The 20,027-nt window shown below is 36.7% G+C and overlaps 1 long non-coding RNA gene across 2 annotated transcripts; it reads left to right on the top strand.

Moving 5' to 3' along the window:
* The first annotated feature begins 8,958 nt into the window (after positions 1-8,958).
* On the top strand, positions 8,959-17,656 carry LOC117032141 (uncharacterized). 2 transcript variants are annotated; one of them, XR_004424686.1, is made up of 4 exons: positions 8,959-9,081; positions 15,139-15,265; positions 15,684-15,859; positions 17,484-17,656. It is a non-coding gene; the product is annotated as an uncharacterized LOC117032141 (long non-coding RNA). The 2 variants fall into 2 exon arrangements; XR_004424687.1 differs by lacking the exon at positions 17,484-17,656 and adding an exon at positions 16,099-16,543.
* Positions 17,657-20,027: the final 2,371 nt, after the last annotated feature.

Here is a 20,027-nt window from a genome sequence, read left to right as displayed (position 1 = left end):
GAATCTGGGCCAGGAAGCAACTGCTTCTCTTATTCCATTTAGTGTGTATGTCCTCTCTGGGTATTTGGCAAAAAATGACTCATTCTCTGATCTTGTTTTGAATGTCCTGGTATTGATATATTTTCCCGCATTCCACAGAAGAAAAATATTTCAATGCCAAAATGTAAATGTGTAAGAAGTAGAAAAAGACGAGGTGTAGGCATAGAGAGTGGAAGTTCGGTCCTTTCAAATTTCCTGGTAGAGAAGAATTAACAGTCTTTGGAGATAGGTAGACCTGTGTTTAAATTCTAGGTCTGCTACTTTCTAACTGAGTGATTTTTGCCAAGTTATTCAACCTCTTTTAGTTTCAGTTTCCTCATTCATAAGATATTATAGTCTTCCTCAGAGGATAAGTATTAATCAAAAGAGTAAACAGTATATGTACATTTTAGCATATAGTAAGCCTCTATAAATGGAATTTATTAACACATTGCTAGGAAAAGAAAATGCATCAAGGAATAAATGATACAAATGTTTTATAAATAACAGGGGAAGGATTCTTCGTGGGCAAAAATTTAGGATTGGATTTTCAAGCCTTTATCTCTTTCACCAGATGCAGTCAGGTTTGCTCTGCTGGTAACAAAGAATATTCCGAGTTGCCTTCTTAAACCAGTCTCGAAGCATAAGTTAATTAACAAGATTTGATGCATTTGTGGGGCACTTTAAGTTTTATGCAGTCATTTGTATATCACCTTCACAACAGTTGCCCCTTTCTCAGACCATCTATCATATTATTTTCTTAATACGTTTCTTCATCCCTCCTTCCCCTCCTTCCCTTCATTTTTTTCTACTATTGTCTGTACTTTTAATTAATAGAAGAGTTGGAAACATAAAGTCAATAGCAACACAAGAGAAAACTCCTGCATCTGTAAAAGGTTACCACTTATACCTTTCCACAATGCCCTGCCCGAGGCTCATAGCTAGGCTTTACGTGCCTATGTAGGAGGTACTTAACAAAGGTTTGGCTGTTGGAATTATTGAGTCATCCTGGAGTTGTTTCATTGCTGTCCGTTCCATTTTGTTTTCATTTCTCTACGTACCGGAGTGTCTTTATTCTTTTATGGGCTTTGTGTACTCATGTTCTGTCTCTTTGTCTCTGTAGGCAATTTATAACACTGAGCTATCACTACCATTTGCTGACTTTGGTGTGAACATGATTTATTCTGCAGGTTCTCTCTATACAAAATTAAAAACATTGCACATGAGGAAATAACATCCATGCTTGACATTGTCTTAATTTCCTCTAGGTTTTTTCATCCACCCACACTATACCTGGAAGATTTCCCCTTTTGAGCTGTGTTTGCTTCTTTTTCACATGCACAAGTAACTAAGGGGAATTCGGTAAGGTCCATTGCAAGTGAGTCTATCTATAGGAAACCTTGAAAATAATCTGAAACTAGCCCTTGATAAATGGGGTAGGGGTAGGGTATGTGAAGGAATACACTGGTTGGGGGGGAGGTTTATATATGGACAAATTTGAATCACAAATTTCTCAATCTATTAAATCAAAAGTTAATAATAGCACTCCTAAACACACACACACACACACACACACACGAGTAACACTATAAATACTTTTAACAAGTGCTGGCAAAGCAGATGGCAGAGTCACCCCGAAACCTGTCTCTCCAATAAAAACCTTGTAATTAAAAACAAGGCTGTCAAAAAATCCTAACATACAATAACAATGATATGCAACTGGTACAAGAGTTGATTAGAAATTTAAAAGTGAAATTACATAGGTTTCTATAATATCATTTATGTATTACATTGCGTGCTCACCACCCAGAATCAGTTCTCCTTCCATCACCATATTCCCTCATCTACCATCCTTCTCCCTCCTTACCCCTCTGGTAACCACTAAACTGTTGTGTGTGTCTGTGAGTTTTTGTTTCTTTGTTTGTCTTGTTCTTTTGTTGCTTTCAGTTTAATAGCTCACATCTGAGTGAAGTTATATGGTTTTTGACTTTGTCTGTCTGACTGATTTCGCTTGGCATAATAATCTCAAGAAAAAAAAGAAATTTAAAAGTGAGCTTTCTCACATGAAAATTCCTTTCCTCTACAGTATGCAGCCAGCAGGTTATCATCTATACTTGAACTGTGAGATTCTGCTTGGTCCCACCGTTAACACCTCCTGACCTTTGTCCAAGAGGGGACTAAGGTGATACGGTTCTCTTGCCATATGTTGAGAAAGTTCCTACTATGTGCCAGATGCTTTGTTAGGCCCTGGATGTGCTATCTCATATCATCTTCTTTATACTTCTTTACACTGAACTATATACATGTATATAGTTCACGAATATGAACTATATATGTGTATAAAACAAGGCTTAAAGTGGTTTACTGACTTTCCTAAGTTTACACAGACAGCAAGTAAAAAAAACAGGATTTGAACCCAAGTCTGCTTGATTCCCCAAACATGCTCTTTCTATCAAAGGTGTGGCCTTCATAAAGGAGATGAAATTAATGAATATATGGAAGCTGGTGAATAGGATAAATTGTGGCCTTATACCAGACCCTGCTGAATGTGTGGTAGAATAGACAAAATAAGCCTTTTCTCTGCTACCCCTTTAACCTTGGACAAGTCACCCAGCTTTGCTGGGTTCTTGTTTTTTTTTTTTTTTTAATGGAATCATATCAATTGGTTATTACCTGACGTGCCTTCCATATTAAAATTCTATTATTCTAGCCTTTAAAGGCCTCCACCGAGGCTTGTATCAATCTCACAAGACTAAACTAAGTAAACCCTGAAATTTGGCATATTCTTCCTTCAGAGTCCCATTGTGGCAGGTAGTCAGGGTCTGAAAATGGAACAGAAGTTTCATGAAGCTATAGCACCACTTCTTCCCTCTTTCTCTCTGAGGTGTCTAGTTTGGTGACATGTCCTGTAAGAACTTGAGGCGAGGAGAAGCTGGAGGTAGGACTGGGGAGGAGATGAAAGAATTAGTCAATAAAATTCAGATTCTTGTTTTCTAATACACAAATATTCTTTCCCCAACTGATTTTTTTTTTTTTTTTTTTTTTTTTTTAGGAGTGGAAGAAAGCTCTATGCATAGGCAGGATGACTTAGGGTAGCTGTTAACAAAGAAATTGATTGTAGTGAACTCCCATTTCTTAGAATTTCATAATTCTCTGAAAGTATTTATTTTACTCAACCCTTTAAAAATTCTTAATGGCATACCGCTGTGCGGAGATTGGCAAACTTTTTCTCTAAAAAGACAGGTAGTAAATTTAATTTTTATGGGCCATATGATTTCTGCCACAACTACCCAACTCTGCTGTTGTAGCACCAAGGCGGCCATAGATAATACATGAATGAATGAAAAGGTCTGTGTCCAAATACGACTTGACAAAAACAGACAGCAAGATAGATTTGACACAAGGGTAATAGTTTGCTGACCCCTGGTATAGTGGAAAGAGTTTCTTTCATTCTAGCTGGGTATTTTTTTTGAAAGATATTTAATTTATAGTTGATGCAGTTTCTTTATCTGTAAAATGGGGATAATAAAACCTACTTCACAAAACTGTTATGGAGACTAAGCTGTGTAGCTAAATATAGCAATCTGGCACCTGATAGGTGCTGGGGAGATGGTAACTATAATTATCATCAGTATAGTATTATTTTAATTTTTTCTTAGTTTTTTTGTTTTGTGATTGTTGTTTGCAGTCTAACTAATGTTCTTACAGTAAACCAATAAGTGCTGTTGAGGGCAGCTGGAACCGTGTTTTGATGGTTCATCATTGAAGATTCTTCTATTGGAATTAGAAAGTTGCTCCAGAGGGTCTTGGTGCTTATTTCATACTTACTGAGCTAATACCATTCTTTCTTAGTTCTAGTTTCTCTACTTCAAGTACTTTCAAAAGAATCAGATAGGTACAGGTACATGTGTTTGCTTTACTTCTTTATTTTCCTTGTTGGGTAATCATGCATATGTTGATTAGCATGAGACATAGCTCTCATCAACCCCATGGCAATAAGCTCCTGTTGACTTGAATTCAGACCAGCTATGGGGGCCCTGTTAGTGGAAAAGTCTGGGTGTGCCTAGCTTGGGCTGTGGCACCAGGAGGGGTTGGATGCCTCTGTTGTGCTAGTGTGACGTTGGCAACAAGGTAGTGGCTGCTTCTCTGTGTATTTGCCCTTGTCTGTTGTGGAAGGCTGATTTGAACTGCTGGGCTGAGCCCCACATCCTATGCTGGCTTTACTGGCTTGCTTTCTGTGGCATACTGCCTCATTTCTAGAGGTGAATTTGGCTCAGAGAAGAGAGACTGGTTTTTTATTTTGATGAATTTTCCTAGAAGGAGAGAAGGCTGTGTTCACCTCTGAAGGTCCTGAGTCATTATGGGCATGATCTTACTCAAAAAGTATTTTTTCACTAAAGGAGAAAATTGTACCAATCATTATAATGGCGTTTTTGACGTATTCATAAATGTAAGGGCTATATGTAACAGTCAACTTTCAATTTTTACTATTGGAAGGCATGGTCAGTCCTTTTCTCCTCTCTTTTCTTGAACCCCTTACTTACCCTGCTTTCCTTTTCTTTCTCTTTTCTTATAATGAAGAGTAAAGGCAAATGATAACAGATCTGCTTTGGGCTAGTATGGAAGCAGGATATCCACTTAATAATAGAAGTTGGGTCAAAGTTCACTTTTTTCTTTCTGAATTGAAATTATCGTGTATGTGGGCTAATTAGAGTGAAAGCTCTAAACCTGAAGATAAAGCTTGCGAAAGTGGCTACAGAGAAAGGGTCTAAAACAACCTAGTAATATTTAGGAACAATATTAACAATCTTCACACACCGTACTTCAAGACAAAATATTTTTTGGTAGGTAACAAAAACTAATTCAAATACCAAAAAGAATTTTTGTAAAAAATTCACTTTAAATTATAATTCTGGAGGTATAACATAATAGTATTAAGTGAAGAGTACATCAGATTGCATACTTTATTTACATATTTATTTTCTGCTTCACCTTTAGAGAAAGTGTTTGAGTTGCATCAAATAACAAGGCTAGTTTATAGCCTACAAAAATTGTTTCCCCTTGGCTGTTTTCTTTCACTTCTATACATGTGGAGATACTTCTATGCTAGAGCTACCTCATTCTTTTAAAATGACTGTGAGATAGTCTATAATTTATTTATACTGCTCCACTAATGAATATTTAGCTTGTTTCTTAGTTTACTTAGAAAGGTTTATAGTTGCTCATGACAAAGTTAGGAATCATAGGTTAATTTAATGGATGGTGTTTTCTTCCATAACTCCTCTGGCTTTGAGAATGATCTTTTAAAACAAGTCCCAAATGCTTTCGGAAAGGTATCATAGAAGTTTAGGTCTACCTTAGGTCTAGTTCTATGATTTAGCTGCATCAGAGAACCAGTACTGTAGGTTTAATTTGAAAGCCAATAAAAAATAATACCATGGTTGGATTCTGGTCAAATGCATTACCACAAACCCAGCTGTGGGATAGGATTTAGGGGTGACTCTTCCACACCCTGATGTCAACAAACCAATTTGGCCTTAGCTTTTTTCTTTCTCTCCTTTGATTATTCTCACATAGTGTTATTTGCAAACATGTCTGACTTCCTTGACACCCTGAGGGTAGGGACCATGCCTTATTCATCTCTGTATTATTTCAGGCTTCTACCGCAGGGCCAGGCCCGAAGTAATTACTCAAGTAATGTGTGTTACAAAAATAATCATGCATAAGCTAGAAATTCTCATTCAGATTCCTATATCTGAACAACTGGCTTTCAGCATTTTGCTGGAGACAAAGAAGAACTATGGATTTTTGGTACATATAGTGCTTTAATGTAGAACTTAAGAGCTGCCACGCAAGTTCAGAATCCTCTGTGGTTTTCCAGTGTTAACTTTACTTCTATCACTAGCCATGTCTCAATGTGAGGTGACTCTAATCCTGGCATGTTCTGGCAGGAAAGAACTCTTTACCTGGTTTGCCTAATCTACACTGGCTTCTAGTTTCAACAAGAATTGTTTACACGCATTTAATTTTAGCTCTTGGGCTGTAATATGTCATTGTTCTTTTTGCTCATCCCCTCCCTTTGCTTTTGGAAACAGGACAGGCATCATTAATTCTTGCTATTCCTGTACTGTGTGCCTTTGGTTGAAATTTAGCTTTGCCCTTCAGCTTTCATGGCATTCCAAGATATTTTCCAGTCATATTTCCTGTATAAGAAAATATAGACTATGTCATCACAAAGGAAAATAGAGCTTGGGGGTCATTATTTAAATAATTCCGGGAATGCATATCCTGGTTTGAAGGAAAGTTAAAGCGAGGTATTTGGATTGATTTATTGTATGTGATTGTTCTTCTGTATTCAGTTTACATGATAATGCGTTCAGCTTTTACTCAATGTTATCTGTTTTTCTCACAGTGAATCTGTAAGAAAATATAGATTTGTGGTTTAGTTTAAAAAAATCATGGGTAGGAGAATTATTTTTATTTTTTTACCCATATGGGAAAGAATGAATACCCTAGGAAAATAATAATCAACTTGGGGCAAAACAGTGTTTTCCTAAGAGTAGGCCATGAAAATTGAAAGTACTCAAAGCAGTCTTGCCCAAGTGCTTTGTAAAATCTCTTGCACAATTTTCTTTCTTTATAGTAGTTACACAATTGTGTTTCTTAATGATTTTCTATAAATTTTTTTTTTTGGTAAAAAGCTTAAAGATGTAAAAATAAAGAGATGACTTTGGGAGACAATACCTTAATGGTTGTTTAGTTCTACACTATGACAGGCATAAAATTATAGATTTTTTTGTTTTAGTACAATTTTCATATATCAATCTTAGAGGAGACAGGAAATGCAATACACTGTAGGAGGTATCAGTTCGCCACCTAGAGGAGAGATGTGAAATTCAATATTTTCTCTAAGCTTACTTCAGTAGAATTAATTAATTAATTAATTAATTAATTAATTAATTCAGTTATTTACTAACTAAATTTAAAATCCTTTATTTTTAAGAGGTTTAACTTAAATATTTGGACAATTCTAAATAACCATATTTGGGTTGTATGTTACATTTAGCTCTTAGGCTATAATAAAGCTTCATTGATTTTTATATATCCCATCCCTTTACAGTGCAGATATTAGGCCTTCTCTATATAAATTAGAAAATGGAGCTTTAGAGAAATTAAACAACAAGTTCAAGGTGTCCATCTATTTCCTTTTAATGCCAGTGTTTGAACCCCAGCCAATCTGACTCCAGAGCGACATCACCCCACTCAATTCTAGTTCGATCTAGATGCTCATGAACAACCAGACTGCAGCTGGGGATGTGGGTAATTCTTGTGGGTTGAAAAGGAGATCATGGCTGGCATCAGACTGTCAACAAAGCAGGCTGGGAGAAGCTTTAACGAAGCCGAAAAACTAGGCAGAGTATAAAGATGTTCAGATTGTTCATATGTGTGGGTTCCTTGTACCCTGAGGAATGAAATCCTAAATATCCCTGGGAGGCAAGAGTAAAGAGAAGGCTGGGGACAGTGGTGTGCAGGAGTGCCTCTGCAGCTGGGTGACAAACATCATCAACAACCTCATCTCCTGTGATACAGAGACATACAATTTTTAAATTAATGCAACATAAAACTCTCCTGCAGGCTAATTCGATTTTATTGTCATACCTGTTGTGTGGCTGGGGCTAGTTTTAGCATGCCAATTATGTAGATGAGGAAACTAACTGACATACTCAAGAGGTTCCCTGAATTTTAATGCCACAAGGTAAACTTTGGTGCCAGAGCCAATCCCTAGGTTTTCTGATTTCAACCTGGCATTCTTTCTCATTTCTCACAGCCAGTAGATCAGTTTTGCTTTCTCTAACTTTTCTTAGTCATGCCTGTGGTTTCATACCACTCCCCCTACTTCACGAAATAACTCTATGCCAAGGCAGAAGTTCCCACGAAAACAGTAAACAAATGTACCAGAGAGGGTGACGGTATCAGAGATAAAATGGAGACAAGGAGAAGGCATGTTGTAAAAAGTGGTATCTGTTGATGGAAAAGAGAAGAGGGATGAATGTATGGGGAAGAAAGGAAAAGAGAAAATTAAAGGCAACGAGTCAGTTCTGAGGTGGTGAGGAGAACAAATGTTACAAGTGTACCTGCACCTCTTCAATAGCTTTGTGAGGAGTTGTGTGTAAGGTGAACAAAAATGTAATGCACTACGGAAATTGTCTAGCTGCTGGGATCCTACTGTGAAACATTTTTCAAAGTGAGGAAAACTCTGATCAACCTCCACTTGATTTATGGAGAGGACTTTGCCCAGCTATATCTCCAGAAAGCTTTGAGAATATCACACACGCAAAACCCTGAGACATTTTTTGTTTACCACAAAAATTTGCTTGAAAAGGAACATTAAAATTTGTTTAGTTCTACTGCCTGGACAAGTGATAATGTGCATGGTTACTTTTTATTGTAAGTTTGAAAAATAGCTTAACCTTTCTGTATCTCTTGCTGAGGGAGAAAGGAGAACATTTTTTTAAGGCTTTGAACTACTTCAGTGGAAATCTGACTGAAAACGCAGCACTGGAGACTGTATCTTATTTATTTTGTATTTTTCTCTGCACCTAACATAATTTTCTTTGATGATTGATAAAGGGTGCAGTATTGTATTTAGATTGCAGATACAGTTATTCAGTAATTTTAATTATTTTAATAAAGACATTTGCAGACAGTTTACATTCAAAAATTGAATCAATTTAACTTACATTCAACTATAGTTGAAAAGAAAACTCATAGACTCCAAAGAACTTTCTTTGAAAAAAATAAGTTTAAAAATCATCCCAAAACAGTAGGGTGTGGCTCAGATCCTTGTGTGGTTAAAGTGCAAATTTCTCAACATCCCATAATCTCAGTGTAACTGGTCAAATTCCACGGTGGATAATAAGATCTAGTTTACAAGGACAGATTTGGATGGAAAGAGCAGTTACACTGTACTTCTGGGAATCTATTAGCCAAGTTTGCTGTGCTTGACACGAGTGCGAGGCCTCACCTTACTTGCTGACTGGACTAGCCCAACAGGTTCTACAGGTGAGATCACTGCTTGGTTCTCATTGCTTCACCTGGTAGGTAGAAGAAATCATGAATAAATGGCCTGACTTTGGGCCTCAGAAGTTCTCTTTCGTATTTCCTCTCTCAAACTCCTTCTTCTGACAACTCTCTAAGGACTGAAGTATTAATTTATACATTTATAATTCATTCATTTATTTATTCAACAAATATTTACTGACTACCTATAATGTGTCAGGCACCGACCCAGGCTCTGGAAGTAGAATAGTGAACCAGACATTCTCTGCCTTCGCGGACCTGTAAATGAATAATTATAATACTCAGTGAAAAATGTTAAAAATCCACAGAGCTCAGTAATTCAAATCTTTATTCTTTCTGTCTTTAAAATTTTCTGTCTTTATTCTTTCTGTCAGAAAGTGAAAAAAAATGCAGAAAGTGTACAACTGTTGTTTGAAAAGGTATGGCATAGAAATGTGCTTACTGATTTCAACACATAAAATGAAAGAATGCTTGAAGACCGGTTCTTCTGTTTCATTGTCAGTGGAGAGTAAACCCTGCCCTCCCTGGCGTGCTCAACTCCGCCTTGCCCAACAGAAACCACTGCGGCGCTGCGCTGGGTGTGGGGCGGGGGGAGGAGCACCCACTTTCGAGGGGGTCAAGCTGCACTGACTTCAAGATGTTGTCTCACAAGTAATCAGACCCAGTATTAAGATAAAAAAATTTGACCTTAATAGTAATGTTGGCCTTATCATGTTAAAGAAAGCCAAACATATCACTGAACTTCTCAAACAACCATGTCAATCATATCAGAATAACTATGCTTAAAATCTCCTAAGTAATTAAATCCATAATATATATGATTAGGAAGGTTTGCCTTGCTTATGAAATGTATACATGCTTCGAACATTTGCAACAGAGTTTTGTGATATTCTTCCTAATGGGCTGCCGTTGTAATACTATTATAACACTGTTTATACAAGAATTGTAATTCCAGCTGTTTAATTTTTAGCTTTTCCCTCTCCCCTGCCAAATTGTAAGGTGCTAGCAGGGTCTATATATGATTATGAAGCTTTAGCTTATTTGTGAGTATAATATCAACATCGATTATTCAACAAAACTATATTGAATACTACTATGTGCTTGGACTTTTCCAGTATTGTGAAGGGTGATCGGCTAAAAGTTTCCCCACATACATTAGTAATCTGAGAGGTTTCTTTCTTTTTTTTTTTTTTATTGTTGTTTGTTTTTTGTAATCCATGCATTTTAAATACTGGTAAAGATGATCTCAAACTCATAGGTTTTTCTCTATAGTAAGAAAGTATTGATGTTGAATAAAATTCGGTATGAATTATAGTTTAAAGTTTTCCCATACAGAGCAAGTATCTGAATAAGGGGAATGTTCTGATTGAAGACCTTCACACGCACACAGAGTTTCAATTCTCTTTGAATCTATGTAGCATTCAGTTGTCGAGCACATATTAATATACTGACCTAGATGAAGACTGATTTTTTCCCCTGAAGGAATTTATATCTAGTAAGTAATAAATTTGCCCCTTTCAAAATGTGACATTTCTTCCCCACTCCTGAGATACTGAAAGCAGTTGTTTATGGTTTGTTTCCCAGATTTCCGTTGTTTATGTTCCCTTTTCATAATTTTTGCTATATTTACATACCATCTTTACTCTTGTGCTTCTGTAAATATGCTATTTTTAACTTAGTTAAATTTATTTAACAATCTCTGCTAAGTCACTAGGTTGATGTGCCAGTCACAGAATTTTCAAATATACTTTAATATAAACATATGACTAAATTAAATATATTTTCTTCCTGTATGCATGTCCAAATCTTCTCAAGTACTCTCAGTATTGCACATATTGTATTCTGGGAAGCTTTGTGTGTAGGACCCACCTGTGAGAGTATGGTATGGCAGAAAAAAAATGCATAAATAATGATAATCGTAGTAATGGTAGAAGACCTACTGTTTACTGAAGGCTTATTAATCTTCACAACTCTCACATGCATGCATATCACACAAATGTGAGGCAAAAAGTCAGGGAAGAGGGAACAGTAGAAGTGAAACTTCATTTTGCCCAGGGCAGTTGTAACTAACACGGGTTATGGTTTAGTATTTAGTTTTCGCTTTCTTTAGCTTAGATTTCACACCTGATTATTTTATAAAAATTGGAATGTGATGGTGGCAGATTTAAAAAACTTTTAATCAAATAATTTGATATTAGTCAAACAAAGTAATAATCCGAGAAAAGGATGTTAATGTCAATTACAAAAATTCTAGGAATGCCCGATGGAGCAGGAGAAATCCGATTAAAACTGGTTTTTTTTTTTTTTTTTTTTTTTGTTTTTTTTGTTTTTTTTTAGCTAATGGTTTTCTGCTTCCTCAGTTGCTATTTAGTGAGCAGATCTTTGTCCTGCTGAAGCAAGGCATTGGTTCCAAAGCCTTTGCATTCTCTGGCACAAGTGCCTAACTTATTAAAGGCAATAATTTTCCAGCTCTCTGCGAAAAAATAATGAAATACATTTTTTATAAACATATTACCACAAAATGCTTTATTTGGAAGAGACCTAAGGGACCTAAGACAACTCCCTCACTTTACAGATGAAAAAAAGTTAAACCCAGCAATAATTAGGAAACATTTTCCTGTGTTTTCATAATTGGTACATCCATCATGAAATTTATGGACATGCAATTCTTTTTAGTTACCTACCTGAATTTTGCTTTCAATATATGGTGAGTTCGGAGCACAGACTGTGCCTTCTTTGTTTCTCACCCTGTGTTTTTAGCAGAGTGCCTTGTACTTAGTTTGTGCTGAATGATCATTTTTTGGCTAACTAGCAGGTATATAAACCTGCCTTTATACTTTTCTTTGACATGAACTTTCTAAATACTTAAACCTCATTCCATTATTTATCTTCCTATAAAAGTGTTAAAGACAGTGTATTTGAGAGATAATTTGGTGAATAATAAAGATTTAGAGAGCTGGAACAGTTTGCTGTCCATTGTCCTGTTTATGTATTCTGTGCATAGACAATGTATTTCAGAATTGTCAAAACAAGAAAGATGAACAATCTAAAGGTGTATGGAGTATGCTGATTAAATATTTTCACTGGACATTTACAAAAATGTTGGAAGCTATAAGAAATAATGACTTTACCTTTAGCAATTATTATGGAACAAATCAGCTAAAGATTGTAAGATGCGTAGAAAAAGATTAAAATATGCCGGTTGTTTCATATAATTAAATTATCGAATAATTACTCTAATCATTTTTCTTTTTTTCCTTAGCTTGATTGAAATATAAGTGGTAGTTAAAAAACTGCACATAATTAATGTATACAATTTGATGAGTTTGGGCATATGTATACATTTGTGTAACCATACACTGATGATTTTTCACAGTAGTCTAATTAAAGTACAGCTTTGAGTCTGTTACTAGTATATGTGAACATGAATGTTTTGGAGGTTTTACCCTTGGCTTTCCTGTGTAGGTTGACATGTATTTTTTTGTTATTATCTTGTAGATAACTGAATTATAGCACAGTAATCCTATAAAATACCACTTTGGTTGTTAACACTCTTTGGTGGAATGTGTACTTTAAGAAGTGTTACCTTTCTAGTGTCCTGACTTTACCTGTGAAGGTCAATACATCCTCCTTTGTAATCTTCAAGGTTATTTTTTTATTTATTTATTTATTTTTTAATAACTTGATGGAATAGAATGTGCTGCTCCTACCTCCACCTCCTTCCTGTGCCTTTTCCCCACCAGTTTTTTTTTTTTTTTTTTTTAATTCCTCTTGGCTTCTGGACTTCTTTTTCTGCCAAATGAGTCAGTTAGAGTGGAAATGTTTAACCAGTGTTTTTTGTCTTGGCTGGGAAAAGAGGTTTGAAGGCAAAAGGTGCCTGGATAGGTTTCATTAGAGTCCTCACACAACCTTCCTGGCCAGCTCCTGAGAACACTACTCTGTATTTACATTAGGAAGTGCCAAATGATCTTCCACTGCATATTCATTTCACAAGATCAGTACTCGTTTTAGAAATTTTTTTTTTTGAAGGAAGAAATGGAAAAATATTATTCGTTTATTGTTTCTGGGTTTTTCTTTTCTTTTCTTTTTTAAAACTTTTATTTATTTTAAGTGTGTTTTTCCAGGACCTATCTGGTCCAACTCAAGTAGTTATTTCAATCTAGTTGTAGAGGGCGCAGCTCACAGTGGCCCACAAGGGGATCGAACTGGGGATTCAACCAGCAACCCTGGTGTTATGAGCATCAGGCTCTAAGCAACTGCACTAACCGGCCACCCCCTGTTGTGGCTTTTTCTGAATACTAAATCTCTAATGAGAATTGGAGGAGGTTTTATGAACACAAATAATACAGTAGGATATATTGTATCCTACTGAATGAAAATAAGAGAATGAAAATAAAAATGTAGATTTTTTTTAAAAAAGGGGGAAGGGAAATAGGAGTAGACTTATAAGGTGAAAATGAATTGTTTGTATTCTAGCATAGACTATCTACTGTCTGCTGAGCGTGTATTATATAGCAGACACTTAACACTAATCAAAATATCTAATCAAATTGAATGAAATAGCCACTGTTTTGAATCTGTTTAGGTTTTGTAGATATAGAAATTGAGGCTTACAGAGGTTAATTCATTCAGTATGGAGCCATACTGTTCATTAGTGGTGGAAGTGGGATTTGAACCCTCTAGCAGTCTCACCACTATAACCCGTATGGCTTGCATTTTGGCACAGGTATTTATTATTAATGGCAATTCGCAGTAATATCTCAGCAAATGTACAAATAAGTTAGCTTCATTAAGTTAGTCACATTTCTCCAACCATTAATTCATAAGTAGTGAATTAGGTTGGGGGAGCAGTGATAGGTTGGGTGCTGGTGATAGTTGTGGTTTGGATGGAGGAAGTAGTAAAATACACAAGCTGCTCTTTGCCACAATGCAGTTCAAAAAGTAGATCATCTGAAGTCGACAATTATCCTTGAAGGCTGTGTTTTTCACCAAGATCTCGGTGTTAACTAGAACATGTAGACTCAGCAATATGCTATAAAGGCAAGATATAACACTAGAAAATTCTGCCATAATGTAAATTACTCAAAATGGTGATCTAAGCTCTTTAAAATTCTCATAAATCACCATGCACATTCATTAAACAATATTTTATATATACATGCACTATCATACTGCAGTATCACAAATTAGACCTCAAATGAATTCATTGGCTATATTAAATACTAAATATTTAATAGGCTGCAATTTTATTTGCACTGGACTTAGGACATAGGAAAAAATATTGAGACAACCTGAATAGCCCAGGTCTTTTGAGAAAGTTCTAAGCTTTTTTGAACAGCTTTTTTTCCTCCAGATAAATTTCCCTGTAGCAAAGGGAAGCCATCCGAATGATTCCCTAGACCTTAAATCTATCTCAAAGTACTATGATTTGTCTACTTGACAGGGTATTGAGCTAGACCAGAGCAATAACTCAAGAAAAATGCACTTCCTCTCATTATGTCTTAGGCATCATGCTAGGAACTTTATGCATATCATTTTCTTTAATTTTAATAGCAACTCTGTGAGATATTATTATCCCCATTTTAGAGATTGAAAAATCACAGGAAGATCAAAGAAGTAAAATAATTTGCCCTTCCAAGACCATGTCATTGATGGTGGCTGAATTTGAACCCAGATAAGTACAACCCATGTACTTCCCCACCGGACTGTCTGCCTGCCCCCTCAAGGATCTGCTAAGGACTTGACTCTCTGTACAGATAATTGCTTCAAGAGAGGAAAAAGGCAGGAGGATCTATCTGGTACATAGGTTTAAACTAGGCATCTGTGCTAAACCTGAATGGTGGAACTACTATATTCTATGTATTGAGTAGAGGTATACCATATTCAACGTATTTCTCCACTTCACACACTGTTCAAGGTAATAAAGGGATCTGGGAAGGGGGATTAGGAAATACATTCTATGTTTGGGTCATAGCCAAATTACAGGATTGACATCTGCCTCTTCTTTCTCCTATATCTGGTCTCCCTTTTAATGAGAAGAATAAACCCCATTCTGTCTCAGCTGTGGAGATCAATGAAAAGACTCTGTCTTCTTGCCGCCAGATATGTTACCTGCACTTAGAGAATTGAAAGTGCAAATCAAAGGAGTGTTCTTTTGGGAAGAGAGGTAAGGAGATATGTTGGAAGAGAATGGGTATTTATAAAATCAGGGAGACCCAAGATCAAATCCTGGGGTTGACACTTTTTAGTAGCATAGGCTACTTCTCTCCTTTGAGGCCCAATTTCTTTTTCTGAAAAATGAGGGTGATTCAAATTACCTCCAGAGTTGTAATATAGATGTAATGCATGTAATACAGATAAACTCACGACACTAATAGATAAAAGTCTTTTCATTTTCTGTCCATCCAAGCTCTCCTCTCCTCATTTCTTCCCTTTTCTTCTCTTTTCCTTATCTTTTCGGTACCCAACCGTTTTCCACACGCCCTAGATTTATGCATTTGTATGTTATTGCAGCAACTCTGTATAAAGGCGACACTGACTCTGCAGCCACTGATATGCTGATAGAAATATTTCATCTTCCCAAGTTTTAGCGGAAAGGTCTGGATGCTGGTGAACTGATGAGGAAGCAGCAGTTATTTCTGAGATTTAACTTTGACCTGGGCTTTGAAGAGACACCCATTCACCACTGTTGCAACTGCATGCTTCCAGGAACTGGAGAGCAGAAGAACTTACAACTTTTGATGAATTCATCAAGCAAAAGGTATGAAATGAGCAGAGTAGTTTATAACACCATGCTTCATCAAATTGTAAAATGTATTATAATTATTATTATGATTCTCATAGCTTGTTTATATTGTACAAAATTCCTTGTATCATTTTATGATTCACACTGTCTTCATTAAAGAAAATATATTGCAAAACGTAGGTAATTAGTAACAACAACAACAACAAAAACAACAAATATAGAAACAAGGACCTACTATATAACTCCCTCCTAAGTATTTTCCATTTAAGGAGATTTTGAGATTCAGCTTTTCTGTGACCCCGGATGAGAAAAGATTAAGTTGGTAACTCCAAGGATGACGTAAGTAATTGGGTATATTTTAGAGTTGGATTTCATGAACAACTAGCCTGTCATGTCATCTTGTAAATATCTTTGTGTATTAACCCCATTGCTCCAAGAAATTATGTGCCTCTAATGTTGATGCTGATAGGAAATCTCTCAGCTGGGGCAGGCTCTGGGAGCCAACCAAAGGCACATACTAACCAAAGCCCCTCTCATTTTGACCTCAATGTTCTAATCCTGCACTTCTTAACAAAATCTCTCTCCTTATCTTTTGTATAACTCCAGTGGAATAATTTCCATTGAATTGCATGACAGAGTCTATTTATGGGGTTTAGGATTCTCTATTGGATTTTTAGGTATCACAATCAATTTCGTAACTTGCATATACCATTTTCTTGGTGTCATAGTTCATTCTCAGGTCCTTTTAAGTTAAATTCCTTTAATTGCCTCCTTTAAGGTTTCACTGTTTTGTTTTTTGTTTGTTTGTTTTTTTTCTGGTTAATTTCATGAGATATACTGAGTCAACAATCCTTGTTAGGGAAGTAGTAGGACAAACGGATGGATTTTTCAACCATTTTAGGTGATGGAATAAGATATTTGCAAGAACATTGGAAAAATGGAGAGGCTGGAGGGGGGGGATACATAAAAATGTTCCATTGCTCTTGCCCCAACTCTACCCTTTTTTGTCATTTTGACAATGAGAAATATTGATGACAAACCTAATAATCTTATTTGAAAATGGGAATCATAACAGTGCTTATCTCATAGGGATTTTGCAAGATTCAAATGAAATAATTGTGTAAGAGGTATAGCACTATGCTTTCTATTTTGTAAGGACTCAACAAATATCAGCTATTCAGCTATTATTATTACTCTTCAAAAATGTTACTGTTTAAATCTTTCCCAGTTGGTATTTCTAAATAGCTTCCAATAAGCAGGCTTATATGCTCTGTGGTTCTTCTAGGGTTCGAGCATTACTATGGAGCATATTAGAAACATTTCCTGAGTCAGTACTGCTTTCTGGGACAAAATGGGGATAGCTATTTGGAATGATTCTAACTCCAAAGAAATCATCTGAGGACATAGCAACCTTTTAGGCATTAATCTTAATTGAATAAAATTCCAGAATGGCTTATTGCCACATCTATATTATAGTTTCAGTCCAAATGGAATGGCCAGAGAATATAGGAAAAGTTCCTTCCTGTTGTGTCTAAATACAAACCTCTGTAGCATTAACCCCCAAAATGCAGCCCTTCTGAACTGAGTAGAAGTCCTGTAGGTGCTTTACTCATGACGCTTCTTTGCCTTCTCCTTTTAGAACTCGTCCCTCGCACCACGAGGAACCCCTCATGTCACCCTCCAGTAGCCTCCTGCTCTTACACGAGGGGCCAACAGGAACTGACCCTCAGATCAGCCAGAGCACAGGGGCCAGTTTTTAATAGTGAAGGAAAATGCGAAAATCTCAAATAGGGACAAAAGAGAAACATGGCTTTCTGCACAATTGTAATGGCTCTGATTAAGGTCAAGGGTCCTGGGGGGAGGGGGTCAGATATATGGTGATGGAAGGAGAACTGACTCTGGGTGGTGAACACACAATGTGACATATAGCTGATGTATTATAGAATTGTACACTTGAAACCTATGTAATTTTACTAACCAATGTCACCCCAATAAATTTAATTAAAAAAAGATCAAGGGCCCTGAAGTCAGACAGACCTGGGTTTGAATATCAGTTCAAACAATAATTTTGTTCATAAACTTAGGCATAATGTATAATGTTATTAAAGAATACACACTTCATGGGATTGTAATGAAGAGGAAGTGAAATAATATTTGTAAAGAGCTTCCTACATTGGCCAGCATATAGCAAACATTAAAAAATAAGTAGCTGTTAGTTTTCCTCAAAATATTTGTCTCTGGCCTCCCAGCAATCATGAAAGTCAGTCTTATATAGATTCCATCATAAGAAGTTGGAAGAGAAAAACGGTCTGAACATTTAGACAATTTTCCTTTTCCCTAAAACCAAGACAGGCATTTTTGTTCTAAAGTATCCAGATTGTCCATATTACTTAACTTACCCAGGTACTTGCCAAATCAACACCTCACTTCTATGCATTTTGAAAACATTAAAAAAGTTGTATACACACACGTACACACACACACACACACTTAAGTATGTATATATGAATATACTTCTGACATTTTGCTCATCTGTTCTCAGTTATGATTATAACCCTGTGAGGTAGATTTTATGTTATCATTTTTTTTTTTTATGACTAAAGGATAAGGGAACATGAAGCAATTTGGATGGGCCAAAGGCCTTATAGCTGATTAAGAGATAGACCTGGGATGTCTTGACCCCTTTCCAATTTTTCTTGCTTTGTGCTGTTCTGATGACCATGGAAGTGAAGTGCCCTAGAACTTGGCCACGAAGGAATCGCAACTGAGAGGTAACGAAAGGAAACAGCATGGCTGAAATCCAGTTAAAAGTTAAAATCCCGTTGGGCCGTTTCTCCTTAACTGACAACAGAAATCACTGTCACTGCCCTGTTTAGCTACTTCACAAACATCAGGGATGTTAGCAAGAGCTCACAGGGGGCAGTGATTGCTTCCTAAGGGGGCAGTGATTGCTTTGGCGGGATTCTGCGGTGGCAGTTTCCTGGCAAGGAAGAGACTGTAGTCAGCCGTTCAGAGGTGGTAACTATTTTTTAATAACCACCTGAGGCTTTTGGCACCTAATTCTCTGGCACTGTTTAGGGGAGCTCTTTCTGCTACTTTATACAACTTGTCAAGTCAAGCTGCTTGTCTAATTTTGCTGGGAAATCTGACACTGTCCGTCAGATCGTTCACGTCAGTGGGATCCAGTGTGTGCCGTGAGAAGTGCTCACTCACGGAGCGTTCTGATCATCTCTGATAAGCAAACAGCAGAGAGAAGTTTTTAATGGTGGTCCCAGTTTGCACAGCTTTTTTCATCTGCGGTTCCATGGTGTTTGGAATGAGGTTGTGGTCTCGAGTTAATGACACAGGAAACATTCTGATGCTGGTATTGCCTACTCAGTTTTCTTGAACCTCACATGGACTGGCTTCATCCTGTCCTGGAGTCGATAGTGCTACATCTTCTTCCCCACTTCCTGTGCAGACCTTCCTCTGGTTTGCGGCTGTGCACTGCGTCTTGTTCCTTCAAGGCGCGCGATGAGCTGCTGGTTACAGAGTTTCATGTGGGGAACTGCTGCTACCTGCTTATCATCAGATCCCAGGCTTGGGTTGTCTTTCCCTATTTTTAAAACCCAAGTAGCTTTTTTCCCCGCTTTATGAGTTTGTTTATACTTTTCCTGTTCAACTCTCCCTCCACTTTTTATAGTGATTAAGCAGGAGGTAAGCTTCTTTCCCAAATCTTGATTCTGTAATACCTTTATTCCTAATGACTTATGCTTACAAGACTAACCTAAACATTTTAAATTGGTATTGGTTTGATGACTTCATAAACTCCAGATTCCTTGCCAGTTATTTGTGAAATAGCTTTCTTAAAATCTCTGCTAATCTACCTGAATTTCCTTGTAAAGTCAGTTATATACGATGCCTCTTAAAACTAATTCTCTCTATTTGCAGTTTGGCAGCTTCCTGCTGAGACTCAGCAGGGTTAATAAATCATGGAGATTAGGTCTTCATATGGGAAGTATGAAAACTCTAATGTGGGTAAATACTACTTAAGAAGAACCCTACACTTCAAGGAAGCCTGGAGATTTTTGTGGAGACCCATAAATGCTTCCTGCATGTCAGTTACCACAGTGAACTTTCTCCCGCTGGTTTATATTATATTCACATTGAATCATCCAGGGACTTTGTTTTTAGCTTGCATACA

This window comes from Rhinolophus ferrumequinum, chromosome 12 (genome assembly GCF_004115265.2).
Source record: "Rhinolophus ferrumequinum isolate MPI-CBG mRhiFer1 chromosome 12, mRhiFer1_v1.p, whole genome shotgun sequence".
NCBI classification, from domain to species: Eukaryota; Metazoa; Chordata; class Mammalia; order Chiroptera; family Rhinolophidae; genus Rhinolophus; species Rhinolophus ferrumequinum.
This window is presented reverse-complemented; position numbering and strand designations above follow the sequence as displayed.